The following is a 6,273-nucleotide window of genomic DNA, read 5'->3' as shown; positions in this document are numbered from 1 at the left end:
GAGAGAAGGTCTACTTCTGGTTCATTTGTCTCAGATATTTTATCTTTCTTCTGGACATGTGCTGATATGGTCATCTGCTTTTGCTTCTTGGACATGTTTAATGTTTATCTGTGGCCCTAATAATTAATTATGTGTTTTGGTAATTTTTTATGTTTTCTGATTACTTTCAGGAAGATGTGCTCAGAATGTGGTCTTCCTTTTTCACTCTTCTTATTGCTTAACTCAGAGTAACTTTTTTGAGCCTCAGTTGGGCTTGGGCCTTGGCGGCAGGCCGTTTGGATCTCGGGTGGCCTGGTTGAGCCTAGGACGGGTGGTTTGGGCCTCTGGGGGCCTGGGCGTCAGCGACTGGGCTGCAGCAGGGTTGGGCCTCGGGCGAGTGGTTTGGGCCTTGGACGGGCGGGTTGGGTCTCAGGGGTACTGGACCTCAGCAACCTGAATGCGCGGCGGGTTGGGTCTTGGGGGCCCTGGACCTCGGCGGCGGCGGGTATGTGATTTGGGCCTTGGTTGGGCCTTTGTGACCAGTCTGTGGGCAGGTTGGGCCTCAGGGCAGGCCTTGGCCTCAGTGGGACTGTCTGGGCCTTGGGAGGGCCTTGGCCTCAGTGGGCGGGCTTGTGCCTTGGGCGTTCCTGAGCCTCGGTGGCTTGGCAGAGGGCTGGTCTAGGCTGGGGCTGTAGAGGGCTGGGGTAATGGCTGGAGGGAGGCAGTGTCCATATTTGAGGACGTAAAGAATGCCTCTCTCAGTCTCTCTGCACTGTGGGTACCCTGAATTTCCTGATATCTGCGCTGATATCCCTCTCTATTTGTTCGGCTTTGTTAGTTTATGCTTCCCTTTCTCTGGAAATGCAACCTTGTAAGTGGGGTTGCTCTCGCCCTGCATTCCAAGGTCTGCAGGGGGCAGAGGGACTTGCCAGCGTGGGTGCGGAAGCGGGAGCTGCGTGCATGCAGGCAAAAGCTTAAAATGCCTGTAATTCATCAGCAATTTGATCTTTTAAAAAAAATGAGTTCAGAATGTTGAAATATAAGATCTTATGTTTGTTCAAAGGCTGTCTGTCTGCTAGACAGAGGTTTCCTATGTGCGATTCTGCCCCTTTTCTCAGGAGACTTCCCTACCTGAGTTGCCTGGTCAGGGAAGCACCTAGACTCATTTTTAAGGTCAGATTTTCCACTCAGTTTTTGTTAACATCTGATGAAGTATTATGTCCAAGGGTACGCAATAAGTGTAATTTGTGAATTATGAAGATCATGAGGATTCTACCTTTGTAATTGTAAATATTTACTATTTAGTAAATTTCGCTACCCCTGAACTCAGCTTGAAAGCCATCAAAGGGTAATTAAAAAATAGTTGCAGCAGTACATTAATATGGAGCTGCAAGAAATTCAAGTCAGATTCTGAAGATATTGTTGCTGATGTCATATGGGTCTTAGCTGAAAGCAAAGAATACTGTAAAAATGTTTGCCTGTGTTTTATTGATATGTAAAGGCATTCAACTGTGTGGATCATAACCAATTTTATATAACGTTATGAAGAATCGTAATTCCAGAACACTTATCTATCCATCTGTGCTAATTTTACTTTGAGTCATGTCTTGTGAGTTTTCCTCCATGTCATCCTTCAAAATGTAGTTTTAATGTCTGTATAGTATTCATTTAATGGATTATGGTAATCAGTTGAGCAAATCTCTTTTTGTTTTACGACTAGGCCATTGTCAGTTTTTCACAATTGTAAATAGATGTGCAGTGAACATGTTATTTATAAAATGTCTGGCATTTTCTTGTTCTTTAAAATCAAATCCTTGTAGTGAAGGCATGAACTTTCAAAAGGTTAAATGATTTTCAGTAAATTACATTTTCGCCACTGACATATAAGAATGTTGGTACCACTGCCTATTTTTCCCACTAGTGCCATATACTAATGAGGGAGTTGTAAGAGACTATTTCCAAATATTCCTATTCACTTAGAATCTGTGAATTGACATGCACACATTCCTGTTGTCAACGGATGCCATCTATCCATGTTTGTATTTGTTGTTGTTAAGTGCCGTTGAGATGGTTCTAACCCACAGCGACCCTATATAGGGTTTTCAAGGAGCAGCTGGTGAGCTTGAACCACTGACCTGTGGTTCAAACGACTTTACAGTCTTAGCGCATTAGCCCACAGTGCCACAATTGTATACTGGGGTTAAAAAAATTGGAACAAGGATGCAGGAGGGGGCGAGGTGAGATGGGGAAATAGCATCATAAACCACCCATTATGACTTCATCCACTTGTCAGCTCTGACTTTGAACAAATCATTTAACTTCTCCAGGTTTCAATGTTATCTTAGTTGTCTAGTGCTGCTGTAACAGAAATATCACAACAATTTCTTGTTGTTAAATGACTTTAACAACAAGAAATGTATTCTCCCACAGTTTGGGAGGTTAGAAGTCCAAAATCAGAGCACTGGCTCTGGGGAAAAGTCTTTGTCTCCTTCCTGTATCCGTAGGTCCAGCATTCCTTGGATCTCTATGTGCCTTGGCATCAATCTTGCCTTGATCTAGGAGCTTCACAGTGTAGGGACCCCAGGTCTAAAGAACACATTCCACTCATGGCTTTTCTTTCTTGGTGGTGGTAGTTCCCTTGGAGTTCTGCTGACTTCTCTCTCCTTTATATCTCAAAAGATACAAAGATACAACCTAATCTTGTAGATTGCATCTGGCCCTAATAATATTATGTTGTTAAATGCTATTGAGTGAGTTCCCCTCACAGCTATCCTGTATAGGGTTTCTGAGGAGCAGCTGGTGGGTTTGAGCTGCAGGTCTTGTGGTTCAAAGTCCCATCCTTATCCTACAGAGTCACACCTGGAATCCCCATTAACATCATGTTGTTGTTGTTGTTGTTAAGTGCCATCGAGTCGGGTCCGACCCATAGCGACCCTGTACAGGGTTTCCGAAGGTGTAAATCTTTACGGGAGTAGAAAGCCTCATCTTTCTCCCGCGGAGCGGCTGGTAGTTTCGAACCACTGACCTTAAGGTTTGCAGCGCGATTCGTAACCACTACGCTACCAGTGCTCCTTATTAAGTGAGGATTTAGAACATATAAGATAATTACAGCAGATCCTAGCTGATCACATCAGATCCCGTCATGGAAGTGATTGTTATTGTTTTTGTTAAGTGCTGTCGAGTCAGTTCTGACCCATAGTGACCCTGTATAGGGTTTCCGAGGAGCTTATTGGTAAGCTTGAACATCCAACCTTGCAGTTCAAACGACTTTGCAGTCCAGCGTATTAACCCATACTGCCACACCATCTCATCATGGTGGTAAAAACTGCATCATAATTGCTAAGTCACTGAGAAACTTGGCCAATCCAAGTGAACCCAAAACCTTTACATAAATTTCTTCAACTTGAGAGTCAAACAAATGAATGGTTCTTAATAATTTATGGTCATGTAACTTTATGCAAAGCTAATGAATAGCTTGGAAATTTTATTTTATAAACAAACAGCATACAGATGCCTAAGCATATATCCTGGTACTTCAAGGAAATCTGTGACTCTATCTCTTAAAATCACCTGGACTGAAGGAACTCAGTGTCTCTTCTGATTTCATAAGTCTGTGATATGATTATCTCCCATAATGAAATCATATTTGCTCCTGCCTAAAACTTTGCAAGAGTTTTCCATGTATGTTAGAACCCAAACCCAGCTGTGAATAAAATCCTGCTAATCTGCCCTTGTCACATTCCACTTTCCTCCTTAGGTGGTTTGGTCCAGCCACACAAGGTTATTTTCACGGTATAATTGACATATGACAATTATTTAAATTGTACAATTTGATATATATTGATATAGATGCATGTGTATATTAAACCATGATGACAATCAAGGTAACAAAGATATCCATCAAACCCAAATGTTTCATGCTACCTTTTTACCTTAAAGAGATTTAAAATCACAAGTTAGAATGAGTTTATTTGCCTTAGAATAGGGGTGCATTTCTTCAGTAGTACCACTGACAGTGTTACTCCTATTTCCACATGAGCTATTGTCAGGGTAATAGTCAGGAACTCTGCCAAGGGTTTGGGTCTGGGAATTCAATGAGCGCAGCTGTGCTCCCTTGATTTTATAATACTGTTTAAAGCCTGCTGGAAACCATATTGCTGAGTGTACATTTACTGTGGTGATCATTGCAGTTCAATGAAGAATTCAGTATCTGACTATAAGTTCAAGCCAAGATGCAACAAAAGGAAGAGGAAATCAAAGAGCTTAAAGCAGAACACCAGCACCGTTCAACCTGGGTAACTAGATAACATTGAAAGTAGATATTGACTTTGTGTCATGTCACAGTGAGTCTCACAGTAGAAAGCTCTCTTGTTACATGGAAGGAGAATGTGACCAAAACAGATTTCCTGGTAACTTCAGATTTCACTTTAAGTAACTCTACAAATTGGATTTTCTAAGACAAGAAATCATTTTTATTTGTGGGAGAGACTCAGGTGTTCATTTCTTAAAACCTCCTGAGTATTTTGTGACATAATATTTACACTGCAAACCATTTTTGAGAGGAATTTTTCACGATATGACATATTAGGTCCATTGTATTGGTTTCCTAGGGCTGCCATAGCATAATATCACAAAGTGAGTGGCTTTAAAGAGTACAAATTTACTGTGTCACAGCTCTGGAGACTGAAAGTCCAAATCAGAGTATAGCCCATATTGATTTCTTCTGAAAGTTCTGACAGAAAGAGAGAGACTTCCATGCCTCTCTCATAGATTCTCCTATCTCCTGGCAATTCTTGACAATCCTTGACTTGCAGCTGTACTTCTTGTGTCTCCTTGTCCTTGTATATCTTGTATATCTTCTCTTTTATAAAAGCATAGTCATAAAGGATTAGGACACTTTTCCAATGTGGCCTCTTCAAAGGGTCTATTTCCAAACAAGATCATATTCACAAATACCATGGTTGCAACTTCAACATATTTGGGGGGGGGGGAGCACACAATTCACTCAATAACATTCACAGTATTTCCTCTCAAAAAGAAAATTCTTATTCTGTTTAATAGTTCCCCAAACTTTATAGACCTCTTTAAATGACTACTATAATTTCAGAACCTAAATCTTTACCTATTTATGTATACTCCTTGTAACAAAGTTTTCATATCCACTTTAATTCTTCATTAAGGTATCTAAACTTTGTTGTTGTTGTGGGCCATTGATTCGGTTCCCACTCATAATGGCCCTGTAGAAGGTTTCAAAGGAGCGATTGATGAGTTTGAAGTGCTGACCTTATGGTTTAGACTGACTTTGTGGTCCAGTGCTGTATTCCACAGCGTCACACTAGGACTGATTAAATACACTCTTCAAGACACTATGTTTTCAGGGACATTGTGAATGCTCAATAGGTAATTGTTGCTTCAATTGGCTTTCATCCTTCATTTTCCTGAAAATTACATCAGCCGTCACCAGTGAAGTCTAAATAACCCAATCTGATGAACTTTTCCCAACCTTGCTTTGCTTCATTATGTTGTTGTTGTTCAGTGTCATTGAGTTGGAAAGTTCTGACTCGTAGTGACCCTGTATAGGGTTTCTGGGGCTTTAAATCTTTGTGGGAGCAGAAGGGCTCATCGTTCTCCTGTGTAATGGCAGGTGGGCTTGAACTGCCAACCTTGTGGTTTGCAGTCCAGTGCTTATTGTATGGAGCCACCGTGCTCCATATGATAAGCATTTCATTATGTTGTTTAATAAATTCTTTTGTAGTCAATGCTATTAATTTCTTTTCAGTAAATACTATTACTTTTTTCCCTTATCCTCCTACTTCCCTTTTCCAATTCCTGAAGATTCCACTTTTCTTCCTTTTTTTCACTCCAGCCCCATGCATAGGGGCATTCCACATGGTTCTTCCCTCAGTTGATGACAAGTAGTATATATTCATGAGAAGACAGTCTGCTGTAGCAGAAAGGCAAGTGGATTAAGTGTGAGAAGAATTGCATTTGTATGCTTATGTTTCACACTTACTTGTATGACTTTTGATCCATCAGTGAAACTATTGGAGCTTCCGCTGCCTCATCTGTACATAGTGAAGTGAAACTACTTGCCCTCTACCTACATGACAGTGTTAGAACAAGATCAAAACAGATAACAGATGTAAAAAGTTTGATAAGCATATGTAATATGCACATAGATATTACTTATTATTTAATAGAAGGCACTGGTACCAAGAAGCAGACTTTTTGTGTAAAGTTGATTGGTGCCTGATGGGATGAAAAGCATGAGCTTGTATTGATTATCTCAGATTT

This window comes from Chrysochloris asiatica, unplaced genomic scaffold (genome assembly GCF_000296735.1).
Source record: "Chrysochloris asiatica unplaced genomic scaffold, ChrAsi1.0 scaffold00183, whole genome shotgun sequence".
NCBI lineage: Eukaryota > Metazoa > Chordata > Mammalia > Afrosoricida > Chrysochloridae > Chrysochloris > Chrysochloris asiatica.
Note: the sequence above shows the minus strand (reverse complement) of the source record.